The 19,631-nt window shown below is 38.9% G+C and overlaps 1 long non-coding RNA gene across 1 annotated transcript; it reads left to right on the forward strand.

Annotated features, from left to right (window-relative positions):
* The first annotated feature begins 8,143 nt into the window (after positions 1-8,143).
* On the forward strand, positions 8,144-9,814 carry LOC121561002. Its single transcript, XR_005999081.2, has 6 exons — positions 8,144-8,262; positions 8,490-8,585; positions 8,724-8,797; positions 9,047-9,172; positions 9,408-9,542; positions 9,678-9,814. It is a non-coding gene; the product is annotated as an uncharacterized LOC121561002 (long non-coding RNA).
* The last annotated feature ends 9,817 nt before the right edge of the window (positions 9,815-19,631 follow it).

A 19,631-nucleotide genomic window follows, 5' to 3' on the forward strand; every position in this document is an offset into this window, starting at 1 on the left:
ATATATAAGGTATAGTATGTTCTGGGTGGACAGTGGGGGCGAAAAGCAGTGGAACGGGTGATAAGAGATTCAAACTATTATACCAACGCTGAATGAGCGTTAACCAGAGATGGACAACGAAAGGGATAGACGTTAAGATTTAGAGGTGAAAGAAGGATGCAATATTCAAAAAAAAATAAAGAAGTGTTTGTTAATATTTAATATTTGATGCTGATCTTAAATAGTTTTACTTTCCTTTTTTAGATTGATTTTGTTTTGAATTTAGCACACTTAATTTAGCGTTATATAGTGGATATAATTGTTTGTATATGTATTATTAAAGCATCATCAGATATTTAAATCAGTTAAGGTCAGATAACCACTAAATCATTTAGAAATAATAATAACTTACTTACTTTTGGTAAGTTGAGGGGTAATTAGATAATTTTTAACAGTTGAATGGTTTATAGTATTATATTGAGGGGGCATACACAACAATAGCTATGACACACAAGACAAAACTATCTTTTAATTAACAACAATCTAATAACAATCCTTAACCCAAAAATAAAAATAATAATAAATTTAAAAAAATTCTAACTTTAACTTAATTCTAATTAAAAATTAATAAATTTAATTAATAATTAATTTAATTAATTAAGTTAATTTAATAAAAATTTATTTAAGTTTTTAATTTTAATTTTAATTTTAATTAATTTAATTTTTAATTTTAAATTTTAAAAAATTAATAAATCAAAAATAATTAAACTAATTAAATTTAATTAAATAAAATTTAACTTAATAATTTAATTTAAAATCAAAAAAAAATAACTAACTTAATTATTTAATTTTAATTTTAATTTTAAAATAATTAATTTTAATTTTGTGGGTAATGTTTTAATTTTTTAATTTTAAAATTTAATTTTATTAATTTTAATTTTAATTAATTAATAACTAATTATTTAATTTAACAATTTTAACTTTTAAATTTTAATTTAATTTAATTTTTAATTTAATTTTTAATTTTAATTTTAATTTTAAATTTTAACTTTTAATAATTTTATAATATTTTAATAATAAAATTAATTAATTTTAATTTTAATTTAATTAATTTTTAAATTTATTTTAATAATTAATTTATTAATTTTAATTAATTTTAATTTCAACTAATTTCTAAAACTAATTCTAACAAAAATAATTTAAAATTAAATAAAAATTAAAACTATTTTTAATTTTTTAATTTTCCAATTTAATTTAACTTTTAATTTTAATTTTTAATTTTCTAATTTAATTATTTAATTTTTAATTTTAATTTTAATTTTAATTTAATTTAATAATTAATATAATTTTTAATTTAATAATTAAATAATTAATTTAATTTAATTAATTAACTAAAATTTAATTTAATTTAAATAATTTTAATTTAAATAATAATTAATTCAATATTTTAACTCTAATTTAACCTTTTTAATTTTAATTTATTAATTAATTAATTAATTTTAATTTTTAAATTATTAATAATAATTTTAATTTAATTAATTTTAATTAATTTTAATTTTTAATTTGAATTTTAACTTTAATTTATTTTAAATTTAATTTAATTTTAATTTTAATTTAAATTAATTTAATCTTTAAATATTAATTTTAATTTTAATTTAAGTTAATTTAATTTTTAATTTTAATTTTAATAAATTTAATTTTAATTTTAACTTTTAATTTAATTTAATTTAATTTTAATTTATAACCCAACCTAACCCAAAACCAACCTAACCAACTACAACCTAACCCAACTAACCTAACCTAACCCGGGTTCGTATCCTGTTCCTACCCCTAACCCTACTCCTAACCCTAACCCCACCAAAACCCCCTCTCTGAATCACAACCTTCTCTCCTCCTCTGATTCCTCTTCCAATCAGCAGACAATCCTTATCCCCTTAGTCACTACATTCTCACATAGGATCAGACCGCTACATCAGGCATTCAAACATAATTTTCTCATTACTCAACAGGCATACACACCCTTCCAGCCATATAGAATTATCTCAGCATTCAGAAGGAATAAGAGTCTCAAAGACGTCCTAATCAAAGCAAAATACAGCACTAAGCCCCCACAACCACCCAAACCTCACACGGCCCACTTCAAACCAAGAAAATTCATTTCAAATCCACACAGCAAGACCTCCACTCCAGTTCTAGACTCTATCTCACTCAACACTCCAAATGTCATTTATATAATTACCTGTACATTATGCAAAAAACACTACATCGGGGAAACTCAGTATACAATAGAAACTAGACTTAAACAACATCTATACAACATCAAACGGGCCCATCTACACACAGAACTAGTCACTCATTTCCAGGATCACCCCATCACTTACCTCAATATATCCGGCACAGTCATGTTCTGGGTGGACCAGTGCGTAAAAGCAGTGGAACGTGGGTGGATAAGAGATCTTCAAACAATTACACCCACCGGTCTGAATGAGCGTTTTTAACCAGTTAGATTGGATCAATCGAAAGGGATAGCACTTGTTTACAGGGATCTCAAGGAGGTGAAAGAAGGATGCACTATTCAAACAAAAAATAAAGTTTAAGTGGTTTTGTCTAATATTTAATATTTGCATGCTTATCTTAAATAGTTTTATTCCTTCCTTTTTTAGGTATTTGATTTTGTTTTGACATTTTAGCACTTTATCTCTTAGCACTTTGTCTTCTAGCGCTTATATATGTGAATAAAATTGTGTTTGTATATGTATTATTAAAGCATCTATCCCCTGATCCCTTGTATATTTTAATATCTCAGTCCCTTCATGGTCCTAGATAACCACTCAGACTATCATTTAGAAACAATAATAACCTACTTACTTTTGGTAAGTTTGGAGGGGGTAATCTAGATAATTTTAACAGTTGAATGGTTTATAGCATTATATTGGAGGGGCACACAACAATAGGCCTGCGCACCACAAGACAAACCAGTCTCTTTTTAACCCTACCCTAATTCAAAACCTAACCCTAACCCTAACCCTAACCCTAACCCTAACCCTAACCCTAACCCTAAACCCTAAACCCTAAACCCTAACCCTAACCCTAACCCTAACCCTAACCCTAACCCCTAAACCCTAAACCTAACCCTAAACCTAACCCTAACCCTAACCCTAACCCTAACCCTAACCCTAACCCTAACCCTAACCCTACAGCTATGGGGAAGAAGTTTGCCCCGTCCTATGCCAATATTTATATGGCAGAATGGGAACAATCAGCCTTCCCCAAATGTATAAAGCTTCCAATTTTGTATTTACGGTATCTAGATGATATATTTGGGTTATGGACACATTCACTTTCAGATTTTATGGAATTTGTGAAGATTCTGAATACACATCATCCGTCAATTACGATTAAACACAATGTTCAGCCGGAACGAATAGAATTTTTGGACACCGAGGTATTTTTTGTAGAGGGGAATGATAACCTGAAGCGATTAGCAACAAAGGTTTATTTTAAACCTACGGACACCCATTCCCTCTTACATAAATCCAGTTTTCATCCAAAACACACCTACAGGGGGGTTGATAAAGTCGCAGCTTATTCGATTTAATAGGATTTGTACACAGGAAAAACATGTCAAGGAGGCTATAGGAATTCTTTTTAAGGCTCTCAGACCCAGAGGATACTCAAAACGTTTCCTCCGCACTATAAGAGCAGAGGTGAACAATATGTCTGTAACGGAACCTATATGTGGGAGGACTAGTAATGATGGATGCATTATTCCATTTGTCACCACATATTCACAGTCTTCTATGAGGTTTAATTCCATAGTGAAGGATCATTTTGAGCAGACGAGGGAGGAGGTGGAGATTCTCCAACAGTTCAGAGTAATATCAGCATATCGGCGAAATAAAAATTTGAAAGATGTGCTGGTACACTCTGGTTTCAGGGAGAAGCCGGGCGGAGTGGATCACATTTTAGACAAGTTAAATACATTCAGAATAAATGGTCGGGTCTAGGGGCTCCAGTATGGGAGGTATTTCAATTGAAGACCACCAACATTGTATATGGAATTGAATGTCTACAATGTGGAAAACTGTATATTGGAGAAACTAGGAACTCCTTGGAAGCCAGACTCAAACAACATCTCTATCATATAAGCAAGGAGTCGGTTAAAAGCACACTATACATCCACTTTAGATCCCATCCAGTAGCTCAGTTAAGAATAGCAGGGTTGGAATCTAACCAGGGGTGGTCACTAAAACACAGACAGATCAGGAGCGGTGTTGGATAAAAAAATTGGGTACTTGTAATCCTAAAGGCCTTAATGAAAAGTATTAGAGACCTAAACTTTTCTAACTCTGACCTGAACACTAACCTGAACCATCCCAACCCCAGTTTACTTTAACTATAACCCCAACCCTAATCCAAAACTTAACCTTAACCTTGATTATAACCTTAATCCTAACCTTAACCGGAGCAATTTCAATTCTAGCTCTAACTTTAAACCCAATCCTAAACCTAACCTTAACTCTGATCATAACCCTAACCCCAGTCTCAAACTTAACCACAAGCCTAATCCTTTGGTCTACCCTAACCCTAACCCTAACCCTAACCCTAACCCTAACCCAACCCTGACCTTAACCTCACCTTTAACTGGAGCAATTTCAACCCTAACTCTAACCTTAACCCTAACCCTAATCCTAAACCTAACCTTAACTTTGATCATAACTTTAACCTTAACTCCAGCCTCAAACCTAACCCCAAACCTAACCCCTTGGTTTACCCTAACTATAATTCTAATCTTAAACCTAACCTTAACCTGGATTGTAATCTTAATCCTAACCTGAACCCTGACCTTAACCTGAATCCTAACCTTAACCTCACTTTTAATTGGAGCAATCCTAACCCGAACTCTGATCTTAACCTGAACCCTAACCTTAACCTCACCTTTTACTGGAGCAATCCCAACCCTAGCTCTAACCTTAACCCCCATCCTAAACCTAACCTTAACCTTGATCATAACCTTAACCCTAGTGCAAGCTTCAAACTTAACTTTAACCCTAAGTTTAACCTCTTGGTTTACCCTAACTATAACCCTAACCTTGATTGTAATTCTGATCCTTGCTCGAACCCTAACCTTAACCTTACTTGAAACTGGAGCAATCCCAACCCTAGCTTTAACCTTAACCCTAATCCTAAACCTAATCTCAACCCGGATAATAACTTTAGTTCTAATCCTAACCCCAATCACAATCCTAATCTTAACCCCACCTTAATCCCTGAACCTTGACCCCGATACCAACCTTAATTTGAACTCAAGCCTCAAATCTAATCTTAACCCTAACCCCTTGGGACTTAAAAAGTGGATATCAGGAATCCCACAGGTTTGAAACAAAAGTATGAGAGCCTAATTTTAACCTTGACACTGACAATCTTAATCGGTACTTTAAATTATAACCCTGGCTTCATAAAGATGTATTCTGAGGAGCCTGGGAATTGGAGGGTATGTATTGTTTGGGTAGTGTCTGGGTGTTTATCCTCTTGGAGGAAAAGGTTACTCTTATCTGTTCTTTTTCAGGGATAAACCATAACATCTTTCTTTGGGGTATATCTCCCAATTTCCTGTAGGACTATGATGTATCAATAGGAGAAATAGAATTAGAGAACATGTGCCCGTGTATTTGGTCCTCTTGAAGGGCAATTTTCTCTTAAACCTAACCCTAACCCTAACCCTAACCCTAACCCTAACCCTAAACCTAACCCTAACCCTAACCCTAACCCTAACCCTAACCCTAACCCTAACCCTAACCCTAACCCTTCAAACTTAACTTGAACCCTAAGTCTAACCTCTTGGTTTACCCTAACTATAACCCTAACCTTGATTGTAACTCTGATCCTTGCTCGAACCCTAACCTTAACCTTACGGGCGGCAGGTAGCTTAGTGGGTAAGAGCGTTGTGCCAGTAACCGAAAGGTCGCTGGTTCTAATCCCCGAGCCGACTATGTGAAAAATCTGTCGATGTGCCCTTAAGCAAGGCACTTAACCCTAATTGCTCCTGTAAGTCGCTCTGGATAAGAGCGTCTGCTAAATGACTAAAATGTAAAAATGTAAATGTACTTGAAACTGGAGCAATCCCAACCCTAGCTTTAACCTTAACCCTAATCCTAAACCTAATCTCAACCCGGATAATAACTTTAGTTCTAATCCTAACCCCAATCACAATCCTAATCTTAACCCCACCTTAATCCCTGAACCTTGACCCCGATACCAACCTTAATTTGAACTCAAGCCTCAAATCTAATCTTAACCCTAACCCCTTGGGACTTAAAAAGTGGATATCAGGAATCCCACAGGTTTGAAACAAAAGTATGAGAGCCTAATTTTAACCTTGACACTGACAATCTTAATCGGTACTTTAAATTATAACCCTGGCTTCATAAAGATGTATTCTGAGGAGCCTGGGAATTGGAGGGTATGTATTGTTTGGGTAGTGTCTGGGTGTTTATCCTCTTGGAGGAAAAGGTTACTCTTATCTGTTCTTTTTCAGGGATAAACCATAACATCTTTCTTTGGGGTATATCTCCCAATTTCCTGTAGGACTATGATGTATCAATAGGAGAAATAGAATTAGAGAACATGTGCCCGTGTATTTGGTCCTCTTGAAGGGCAATTTTCTCTTAAACCTAACCCTAACCCTAACCCTAACCCTAACCCTAACCCTAACCCTAACCCTAACCCTAACCCTAACCCCACCTCAATCCCTGAACCTTGACCCCGATACCAACCTTAATTTGAACTCAAGCCTCAAATCTAACCTTAACCCTAACCCCTTGGGACTTAAAAAGTGGATATCAGGAATCCCACAGGTCTGAAACAAAAGTATGAGAGCCTAATTTTAACCTTGACACTGACAATCTTAATCGGTACTTTAAATTATAACCCTGGCTTCATAAAGATGTATTCTGAGGAGCCTGGGAATTGGAGGGTATGTATTGTTTGGGTAGTGTCTGGGTGTTTATCCTCTTGGAGGAAAAGGTTACTCTTATCTGTTCTTTTTCAGGGATAAACCATAACATCTTTCTTTGGGGTATATCTCCCAATTTCCTGTAGGACTATGATGTATCAATAGGAGAAATAGAATTAGAGAACATGTGCCCGTGTATTTGGTCCTCTTGAAGGGCAATTTTCTCTTAAACCTAACCCTAACCCTAACCCTAACCATAACCCTAACCCTAACCCTAACCCTAAACCCTAACCCTAACCCGCCAGAGCCCTGTTCTCCTCCTCCTAATTAGATACTTTTACCCAGAGAAACTTGAATCTCATATATCAGGAGCACTTTTATATTATAATTGGAACCTTGTTAATATGTAAATTATTTTTGTTTTATTAAAGTTGTCTTTTTATATTTTTCTTTTTTTCTTTTTTTGTCTTGTGTGTTTTGGCCCTAACCCTAACCCTAACCCTAACCCTAACCCTAACCCTAGCCCTGTTTTCTTCTTTTGATTTATTTATTTGGAATTTCTTTAGAGGTCTTCTTGTAGTGGGGAACGATGTCATAACAAAACCACATTTTCCCTTCATGTAGATTGGTTTATACAAGGAAGGTGAAAAAACAATGGGAAATTTGTAGAATTAAGGACAGGTGTGTTGGAGGGTATAGGATGGACATAATAGTCCACCAATGGAAGGTCAGGCTTAGTACCTTAACCCCTCCCCTCACCCGTTCTCATACTATATGGGCTGGCCTCTTCTCATTTTCTGTCTATTTTCCTCTGAAGAAGCACGAATTGTGCGAAACGTCAGGAATTTTTTCTTCCTAATTTTAAACAATACTCCTTTTATCTTTTTACCTTGAAACAAAAAAGGTTTTGATAATGTGAATCAGAAGAGGATTACTGTATCTCACTATTCTAAAAGGACACCATTTTTCCTACAAACAAAGATAAGCACATGGACCTTTGGAGACTTGGTGGGGATGGTATGAAAAGCTCTTTTCCGTGTGAGATATCCATTTCTCTGGGTTGGTGAGTACTCCCAAAATCACTGTGTGTACACATGAAGATTTGAACATTTGGAGTGACTTGAAGTGGAACCACTATCAGAATTGAACCATAAAGGAGTGATCACTTTTGAATGGAGTGTTTTTCTCCCACTTGAGTGGGGGGTTTTTTTTCTCACCTTTGTGTGTTTTTATGGAGTGACACCTAACCTAAAGTGGTAATTTCCTACGGATCTGGGGTAACCACCAGATGGCAACGGACAATTATTTGTTGTTGGAGTAAATGAGTTGTGAGTGCTGACCTCTTATCCTTTCTTTACATTGGGTTTTGTTTCATTGGAGTTTTTTATCTAAAATAGGGCTAATTCTTTCAAATTTTTTCTTTTCGTCTTTGGTGTATATATTTTTCTTTTTGTCTTTTGTATGTGTGTATATATATAAATTTTTTTTGGGGTTGATTGGTTCCAATTATATATTGTGGGGGGGATTTTAACCTTTATATGATCCCTTCTTTCAGTTGGGATTTCCAGCAAGGGTTCCTGGTTTTGAACCTTTACCATGGCAGTGCCACTACATAACCGTTTCCAGGCTCTAGTTAGTTTAAATGATGAGGGTGAGTCTACTGGAGAGATTAGGAATGTTTCTTCTTTGCAAGATAATACTTGCACAAGGGGATATTTCAAGGCTCTACAAGCAATTCATCACTCAGAAATATTAGATCATTCTGCAGTTAATCATTCTTTTCCAGCAGGGATGGTAAGACAGGTGAACAAATTGGCGGCCTTTATTAAACCCTCCTCGCCTAACCAACAGACCCTGGCAAAGGTAAAACTTAATACCAGTAGGTGGATGGAGAATAATATGGATATTCTGAGGGAGCATTATGATGGGGTAATTGCCTTATGCATTCAGAATAGCTCAACTTATAATCAAGAAGCTCTAGATAAAGCGGTGATGTGGGCAAAGGCAAGATATAAACACAAATTTACATCTTCGTCAGTAAGTACCTTAAAAAACATGTTGCAAAAACCAATTGACCCGCCGGCCTCTACTAAACTGATAACTTCTCATCAGGCCCATTCCAGTTATGCGGCTGCGGTGACCAGCAAGTCACCAACTGGTAGGGTCTCAATGGGAGCCCAGGCCCACAGGGACTTTGGAATATGCAGGAATATCCCAGGGGGCCAGAGTGACACTTCGGTAAGGGACAATATGGTTAATAAACAGGCCTTCAGTAATCCTGTAGATAAACCGATAAACCATAGTCAGACTATCAACAGCAATACCACAGGGCTTGCTGGGGGTATGCAGAGAAGGGAGGTGCAGGTAGAAGTTCATGTTGGGTCTACTTCCCTTTGTAGAGTGGTTCCTTCGACGAGCTCACCTACTAACCAACTATCTCCCCTCTTGTCCTGTCTCACCCCTCGGGAATTAGGTCCTGCAAAGAGTGGCGGGACTAGCTTCAGACTTACCCCAATAACCAGGAAGAGCACGGGGATACCGAATCCCCAAACTCAGCGACCAAGAAACAATTTGGCCGAGCCTAAAGTCCCAGCCTTGACCCTTCCAGGTAGAGAGCCCTCGAATTTACTCTTAACAGTAGAGGCGTTGGAGATTACGGTGAATAACGGCAATGGTCAAAAACTACCATTGAACAATGTGGCTGTTTTGATGGATGACATGGTTTTATCCAATTCTACGACAGGTTCACAGCAAGAGGACCATCAGGGTAAGGTAGCAATGGCAAATGGAAAAGACACGGGCCCTGGGACAGAACCAATACTGGAACCTGTAAAAAAGGAGAAACTCTTTTATCCCACATGTCATTCTAGAACTGAAAGGAAAATAAATGATTGGAGTATTGAGATTAAAAAGCCCGTGGTCTTTATTGGGGATTCCAACCTTGCGCGCATTTCTAGTTTCACTGACACTAATACACAGATAGATAGTTTTCCGGGAGCAACCTTCAGACATATTGCAGGAGTGATAGGCAAGTTGGAGAAACAGCAAAACACACAGAAGGTTGTTCTATCAGTGGGTCTTGTTAACGGCTTGAACCAGCAGTATACCACTGCAGTCAAGCAGTTGCAACAGCTACTGAATAAAGCAGGTGAAGTTTTTCCTCATGCACAGGTTTATGTTCCTATCATACATTTTTCAGATGAGCTTCCATGGGAAAAGCAGGAGGTACTGAATCAATTGAACAAGTATATTCAGAAGAATTGTAGGGAACTATTGGATCTGAATAAACTTAGATTTCACACAGTGCAGGACGACCCAATACATTGGAGACCAGATACAGCTGTAAACATTTTTAATCACTGGCTAGACCAGTTAAACTATTAAGAGGGGAAGAGTGTATTGGTATTACTCCCCAGCACTCTAATGTACTTAACTTATCGACTACTTTTAGACTTACAGCGGCAGAACAGCAACTTCTGGAGAAGGGTCTTATGTTTATCCCGACACCCACTAAGATAGATCGCATGGAGCTCAGGAGGGATCTGCATACCTATCATAGAAAATTAAAATTACTTGATCATTTTAATTATAATACTGATAACCAAAAAATACCATTTATTGGTCCATCACATTGGGAGCCTAAGTTAGAGGGAGTGTCTAATACGATGCAGACTTTAATTCAAAGAGACTCTACCTCTTTTAGTACATTTAGGTTTTATATGGCAGGGAAAGATAATCTTACAAAACAAGAACGTAAATCCTTAAAATCCTTAAGTAAGAATTCCAACATAGTTATAAAACCAGCGGATAAAGGATCAAAGATTGTTATTTTGGATAAAACACAGTATCTGATCGAGGCGAAAAGGCAATTGAGTAATTCTAAACATTATAGACCATTGACTCATTCATTGCAGCAGGAGACCCAGAGACAAATTAGGCAGATTTTAGGAGAACTTTATGAGAATAATTACATTACAGACAAACAAATGTTTTACCTATTTGGACCAGATACCCCACGTCCCAGACAATTTTATTTGTTGCCTAAAATCCACAAACCTCCTGAGACTTGGACCATTCCTTCTGAGGTTCCATGTGGTAGGCCGATTGTATCGGACTGTGGCTCGGAATCGTATAGAATAGCAGAGTATTTAGATTATTTTATAAATCCTCTGTCACGGAAACATCAAAGCTTCATTAAAGACACGTATGAATTTGTGACAAAATTGAAAGAAATTAGTGTGCCTCAAGAAACTGTGTTTTTTTCAATTGATATTGACTCATTGTATACCAACATTGACACCAAGTTGGGTCTTAGAGCGATCAAAAACATCTTCCATAAATATCCAGACCTAGATAGACCAGATGGGGCTTTACTACAACTATTGGAACTCAGTTTAACAAGAAATGACTTTGAATTTAATTCTAATTGGTTTCTTCAAATCCATGGTACAGCTATGGGGAAGAAGTTTGCCCCGTCCTATGCCAATATTTATATGGCAGAATGGGAACAATCAGCCTTCCCCAAATGTATAAAGCTTCCAATTTTGTATTTACGGTATCTAGATGATATATTTGGGTTATGGACACATTCACTTTCAGATTTTATGGAATTTGTGAAGATTCTGAATACACATCATCCGTCAATTACGATTAAACACAATGTTCAGCCGGAACGAATAGAATTTTTGGACACCGAGGTATTTTTTGTAGAGGGGAATGATAACCTGAAGCGATTAGCAACAAAGGTTTATTTTAAACCTACGGACACCCATTCCCTCTTACATAAATCCAGTTTTCATCCAAAACACACCTACAGGGGGTTGATAAAGTCGCAGCTTATTAGATTTAATAGGATTTGTACACAGGAAAAACATGTCAAGGAGGCTATAGGAATTCTTTTTAAGGCTCTCAGACCCAGAGGATACTCAAAACGTTTCCTCCGCACTATAAGAGCAGAGGTGAACAATATGTCTGTAACGGAACCTATATGTGGGAGGACTAGTAATGATGGATGCATTATTCCATTTGTCACCACATATTCACAGTCTTCTATGAGGTTTAATTCCATAGTGAAGGATCATTTTGAGCAGACGAGGGAGGAGGTGGAGATTCTCCAACAGTTCAGAGTAATATCAGCATATCGGCGAAATAAAAATTTGAAAGATGTGCTGGTACACTCTGGCTTCAGGGAGAAGCCGGGGCGGAGTGGATCACATTTTAGACAAGTTAAATACATTCAGAATAAATGGTCGGGTCTAGGGGCTCCAGTATGGGAGGTATTTCAATTGAAGACCACCAACATTGTATATGGAATTGAATGTCTACAATGTGGAAAACTGTATATTGGAGAAACTAGGAACTCCTTGGAAGCCAGACTCAAACAACATCTCTATCATATAAGTAAGGAGTCGGTTAAAAGCACACTATACATCCACTTTAGATCCCATCCAGTAGCTCAGTTAAGAATAGCAGGGTTGGAATCTAACCAGGGGTGGTCGCTAAAACACAGACAGATCAAGGAGCGGTGTTGGATAAAAAAATTGGGTACTTGTAATCCTAAAGGCCTTAATGAAAAGTATTAGAGACCTAAACTTTTCTAACTCTGACCTGAACACTAACCTGAACCATCCCAACCCCAGTTTACTTTAACTATAACCCTAACCCTAATCCAAAACTTAACCTTAACCTTGATTATAACCTTAATCCTAACCTTAACCGGAGCAATTTCAATTCTAGCTCTAACTTTAAACCCAATCCTAAACCTAACCTTAACTCTGATCATAACCCTAACCCCAGTCTCAAACTTAACCACAAGCCTAATCCTTTGGTCTACCCTAACCCTAACCCTAACCCTAACCCTAACCCAACCCTGACCTTAACCTCACCTTTAACTGGAGCAATTTCAACCCTAACTCTAACCTTAACCCTAACCCTAATCCTAAACCTAACCTTAACTTTGATCATAACTTTAACCCTAACTCCAGCCTCAAACCTAACCCCAAACCTAACCCCTTGGTTTACCCTAACTATAATCCTAATCTTAAACCTAACCTTAACCTGGATTGTAATCTTGATCCTAACCTGAACCCTGACCTTAACCTGAATCCTAACCTTAACCTCACTTTTAATTGGAGCAATCCTAACCCGAACTCTGATCTTAACCTGAACCCTAACCTTAACCTCACCTTTTACTGGAGCAATCCCAACCCTAGCTCTAACCTTAACCCCCATCCTAAACCTAACCTTAACCTTGATCATAACCTTAACCCTAACGCAAGCTTCAAACTTAACTTTAACCCTAAGTTTAACCTCTTGGTTTACCCTAACTATAACCCTAACCTTGATTGTAATTCTGATCCTTGCTCGAACCCTAACCTTAACCTTACCTGAAACTGGAGCAATCCCAACCCTAGCTTTAACCTTAACCCTAATCCTAAACCTAATCTCAACCCGGATAATAACTTTAGTTCTAATCCTAACCCCAATCACAATCCTAATCTTAACCCCACCTCAATCCCTGAACCTTGACCCCGATACCAACCTTAATTTGAACTCAAGCCTCAAATTTAACCTTAACCCTAACCCCTTGGGACTTAAAAAGTGGATATCAGGAATCCCACAGGTCTGAAACAAAAGTATGAGAGCCTAATTTTAACCTTGACACTGACAATCTTAATTGGTATTTTAAATTATAACCCTGGCTTCATAAAGATGTATTCTGAGGAGCCTGGGAATTGGAAGGTATGTATTGTTTGGGTAGTGTCTGGGTGTTTATCCTCTTGGAGGAAAAGGTTACTCTTATCTGTTCTTTTTCAGGGATAAACCATAACATCTTTCTTTGGGGTATATCTCCCAATTTCCTGTAGGACTATGATGTATCAATAGGAGAAATAGAATTAGAGAACATGTGCCCGTGTATTTGGTCCTCTTGAAGGGCAATTTTCTCTTCAACCTAACCCTAACCCTAACCCTAACCCTAACCCTAACCCTAACCCTAACCCCTCCAAAGCACATTGATGGACATCTACGGCCTCCCAGGAGTACAGCTAAACAAACCCCAGCTCCCCACGGCATTACCTTCTCCACATACAGAATTGGACAGGACGTGCAAAAAAAGTGCCCTGTAAAACCATCTAGGAGCACGTTTCAATACCCCCTGAGTCATCTGGAATAGGTTTGTGTTGCACTTTTTTTTAAGTCACCAAAGAGCCAAACACTTAGTCTCCGGCTGTTGGATTCTGTTAAAGCTGCGGCACATGTGCCGCAACTTTAACAGAATCCAACAGCCGGAGACTGTCGTGTTTCTTAAAATAAAAAAAAAGCCCTGTAAAACCATCTAGGAGCACGTTTCAATACCCCCTGAGTCATCTGGGATAGGTTTGTGTTGCACTTTTTTTTAAGTCACCAAAGAGCCAAACACTTTGCAGACGGAGACTAAGTTTTGAAATCCACCTAGCCCCCTCCAAAGCACATCGATGGACATCTACGGCCTCCCAGGAGTACAACAAAACAAACCCCAGCTCCCCACGACATTACCTTCTCCACATACAGAATTGGACAGGGGTGTCCGATGGAGTTTTTATCCCTGTACCCTATGTGCAAATAACATAACAAAATTTTGAAATCCACCTAGCCCCCTCCAAAGCACATCAATGGACATCTACGGCCTCCCAGGAGTACAACAAAACAAACCCCAGCTCCCCACGACATTACCTTCTCCACATACAGATTTGGACAGGGGTGTCCAATTGAGTTTTTATCCCTGTACCCTATGTGTAAAAAACATAACAAAATTTTGAAATCCACCTAGCCCCCTCCAAAGCATATCGATTGACATCTACGGCCTCCCAGGAGTACAGCAAAACAAACCCCAGCTCCCCACGACATTACCGTCTCCACATACAGAATTGGACAGGGGTGCAAAAAAAGTGCCCTGTAAAACCATCTAGGAGCACGTTTCAATACCCCCTGAGTCATCTGGAATAGGTTTGTGTTGCACTTTTTTTTAAGTCACCAAAGAGCCAAACACTTAGTCTCCGGCTGTTGGATTCTGTTAAAGCTGCGGCACATGTGCCGCAACTTTAACAGAATCCAACAGCCGTAGACTAAGTCGTGTTTCTTAAAAAAAAAAAAAAAAGCCCTGTAAAACCATATAGGAGCACGTTTCAATACCCCCTGAGTCATCTGGGATAGGTTTGTGTTGCACTTTTTTTTAAGTCACCCAAAGAGCCAAACACTTAGCAGAATCCATCAGACGGAGACTAAGTTTTGAAATCCACCTAGCCCCCTCCAAAGCACATCGATGGACATCTACGGCCTCCCAGGAGTACAACAAAACAAACCCCAGCTCCCCACGACATTACCTTCTCCACATACAGAATTGGACAGGGGTGTCCGATGGAGTTTTTATCCCTGTACCTATGTGCAAAAAACATAACCAAATTTTGAAATCCACCTAGCCCCCTCCAAAGCACATCAATGGACATCTACGGCCTCCCAGAAGTACAACAAAACAAACCCCAGCTCCCCACGACATTACCTTCTCCACATACAGAATTGGACAGGGGTGTCCAATTGAGTTTTTATCCCTGTACCCTATGTGCAAAAAACATAACAAAATTTTGAAATCCACCTAGCCCCCTCCAAAGCACATCGATGGACATCTACGGCCTCCCAGGAGTACAGCAAAACAAACCCCAGCTCCCCACGGCATTACCTTCTCCACATACAGAATTGGACAGGGGTGTCCAATTGAGTTTTTATCCCTGTACCCTAACCCTAACCCTAGCCCCCTCCAAAGCACATCGATTGACATCTACGGCCTCCCAGGAGTACAGCAAAACAAAACCCAGCTCCCCACGACATTACCTTCTCCACATACAGAATTGGACAGGGGTGTCCAATTGAGTTTGTATCCCTGTACCTATGTGCAAAAAACATAACCGTCCGTCTCGCTTCCGCATTGTCTCCGTGCTGCTGTGCTGTTTGTTGCTACTTGGCTACCTGCCAAACTATTCACGTTTTACTTTTAATAAACGTTTAATCAATCTCTGTGTTCAACAAATGTACCAACTTTTTAGTTTTGTCCTCAATCATCTTTTTTCGTTAAACTTTTTCACCCCGGACGTTTTATCCCGAGACAGAAGAGTCATTTTCCTGTGCGTTTTAGCTGCCAATTTTACTTTATTTTCCATTTTTCCATCGCAACTTTTTTCCCTTATTCAACTTTTTCACTCCGGACGCTTTATCTGGACATGGTTCGTCAACATCTTCAACAGCCGAAGCTAAGTAGTAACATTAACATGATGTCTTCTAATTGCAGTCGCTGTACTCATAATATACAGGAGAACGATCGCCTTACGGCGAGAATAGCTGTGCTACAAGCCCAGCTTCAGACGCAATCGTTAGGCAAGGGTAATTTCAGTGTAGGAAAGGAAGAAACAGCGTCTGTGCCACCAGTAAGTACAGACAGTAACGTTAGTATAAATCCCCCCGCACAGTCCCCGCAGCCGGACAACTTTCTCATGGCTTCTGGAGGGAAATACTGTTGGAATGCTCAACCGGTGTCGCTCATTCAGCCGACAGAAACCTTCAACCGGTTTTCCCCATTATGTAGCGGGTCGGAGTCTGAGTCTGAGTCTTCTCTTGTCTCTACTCCTCCCGTTACGGGGTCTGAGACGCCCGAAGGCTCCCACCATTAGCTCTGACAAATTGAAAACCCTAGTCATTGGCGACTCCATTACCCGCAGTATTAGACTTAAAACGAATCACCCAGCGATCATACACTGTTTACCAGGGGGCAGGGCTACCGACGTTAAGGCTAATCTAAAGATGGTGCTGGCTAAAGCTAAAACTGGCGAGTGTAGAGAGTATAGAGATATTGTTATCCACGTCGGCACCAACGATGTTAGGATGAAACAGTCAGAGGTCACCAAGTGCAACATAGCTTCAGTGTGTAAATTAGCTAGAAAGATGTGTCGGCATCGAGTAATTGTCTCTGGCCCCCTCCCAGTTAGGGGAAGTGACGAGCTCTACAGCAGAGTCTCAGCACTCAATCGCTGGTTGAAAACTGTTTTCTGCCCCTCCCAAAAGATAACATTTGTGGATAATTGGCCCTCTTTCTGGGACTCACCCACAAACAGGACCAAGCCTGACCTGCTGAGGAGTGACGGACTCCATCCTAGCTGGAGGGGTGCTCTCCTCTTATCTACCAACATAGATAGGGCTCTAACTCCTCTAGCCCCACAGTGAAATAGGGTGCAGGCCAGGCAGCAGGCTGTTAGCCAACCTGCCAGCTTAGTGGAGTCTGCCAATAGCATAGTCAGTGTAGTCAGCTCAGCCATACCCATTGAGACTGTGTCTGTGCCTCGACCTAGGTTGGGCAAAACTAAACATGGCGGTGTTCACCCTAGCAATCTTATTAGGATAAAGACCTCCTCCATTCCTGCCATTATTGAAAGAGATCGTGATACCTCACATCTCAAAATAGGGTTACTTAATGTTAGATCCCTCACTTCAAAGGCAGTCATAGTCAATGAACTAATCACTGATCATAATCTTGATGTGATTGGCCTGACTGAAACATGGCTTAAGCCTGATGAATTTGCTGTGTTAAATGAGGCCTCACCTCCTGGTTACACTAGTGACCATATTCCCCGTGCATCCCGCAAGGGCGGAGGTGTTGCTAACATTTACGATAGCAAATTTCAATTTACAAAAAAATAAATGGCGTTTTCATCTTTTGAGCTTCTAGTCATGAAATCTATGCAGCCTACTCAATCACTTTTTATAGCTACTGTTTACAGGCCTCCTGGGCCATATACAGCGTTCCTCTCTGAGTTTCCTGAATTCCTATCAGACCTTGTAGTCATAGCAGATCATATTCTAATTTTTGGTGATTTTAATATTCACATGGAGAAGTCCACAGACCCACTCCAAAAGTCTTTCGGAGCCATCATCGACTCAGTGGGTTTTGTCCAACATGTCTCTGGACCTACTCACTGCCACAGTCATACTCTGGACCTAGTTTTGTCCCATGGAATAAATGTTGTAGATCTTAATGTTTTTCCACAAAATCCTGGACTATCGGACCACCATTTTATTACGTTTGCAATCGCAACAAATAATCTGCTCAGACCCCAACCAAGGAGCATCAAAAGTCGTGCTATAAATTCTCAGACAACACAAAAATTCCTTGATGCCCTTCCAGACTCCTTCTGCCTACCCAAGGACGTCAGAGGACAAAAATCAGTTAACCACTTAACTGAGGAACTCAATTTAACCTTGCGCAATACCCTAGATGCAGTTGCACCCCTAAAAACGAAAAACATTTGTCATAAGAAACTAGCTCCCTGGTATACAGAAAATACCCGAGCTTTGAAGCAAGCTTCCAGGAAATTGGAACGGAAATGGCGCCACACCAAACTGGAAGTCTTCCGACTAGCTTGGAAAGACAGTACCGTGCAGTACCGAAGAGCCCTCACTGCTGCTCGATCATCCTACTTTTCCAACTTAATCGAGGAAAATAAGAATAATCCAAAATTTCTTTTTGATACTGTTGCAAAGCTAACTAAAAAGCAGCATTCCCCAAGAGAGGATGGCTTTCACTTCAGCAGTAATAAATTCATGAACTTCTTTGAGGAAAAGATCATGACCATTAGAAAGCAAATTACGGACTCCTCTTTGAATCTGCGTATTCCTCCAGGGCTTAGCTGTCCTGGATCTGCACAGCTCTGCGAGGGCCTGGGATCGGGAGAGACACTTAAGTGTTTTAGTACTATATCTCTTGACACAATGATGAAAATAATCATGGCCTCTAAACCTTCAAGCTGCATACTGGATCCTATTCCTACTAAACTGCTGAAGGAGCTGCTTCCTGTGCTTGGCCCTCCTATGTTGAACATAATAAACAGCTCTCTATCCACCGGATGTGTACCAAACTCACTAAAAGTGGCAGTGATAAAGCCTCTCTTGAAAAAGCCAAACCTTGACCCGGAAAATATAAAAAACTATCGGCCTATATCGAATCTTCCATTCCTCTCAAAAATTTTAGAAAAAGCTGTTGCGCAGCAACTCACTGCCTTTCTGAAGACAAACAATGTATACGAAATGCTTCAGTCTGGTTTTAGACCCCATCATAGCACTGAGACTGCACTTGTGAAGGTGGTAAATGACCTTTTAATGGCGTCAGACCGAGGCTCTGCATCTGTCCTCGTGCTACTAGACCTTAGTGCTGCCTTTGACACCATCGATCACCACATTCTTTTGGAGAGACTGGAAACCCAAATTGGTCTACACGGACAAGTTCTGGCCTGGTTTAGATCTTACCTGTCGGAAAGATATCAGTTTGTCTCTGTGAATGGTCTGTCCTCCGACAAATCAACTGTACATTTCGGTGTTCCTCAAGGTTCCGTTTTAGGACCACTATTGTTTTCACTATATATTTTACCTCTTGGGGATGTTATTCGAAAACATAATGTTAACTTTCACTGCTATGCGGATGACACACAGCTGTACATTTCAATGAAACATGGTGAAGCCCCAAAATTGCCCTCGCTAGAAGCCTGTGTTTCAGACATAAGGAAGTGGATGGCTGAAAACTTTCTACTTTTTAAACTCGGACAAAACAGAGATGCTTGTTCTAGGTCCCAAGAAACAAAGAGATCTTCTGTTAAATCTGACAATTCATCTTGATGGT

The sequence above is a fragment of the Coregonus clupeaformis genome, unplaced genomic scaffold (genome assembly GCF_020615455.1).
Source record: "Coregonus clupeaformis isolate EN_2021a unplaced genomic scaffold, ASM2061545v1 scaf1738, whole genome shotgun sequence".
Classification (NCBI taxonomy): Eukaryota; Metazoa; Chordata; class Actinopteri; order Salmoniformes; family Salmonidae; genus Coregonus; species Coregonus clupeaformis.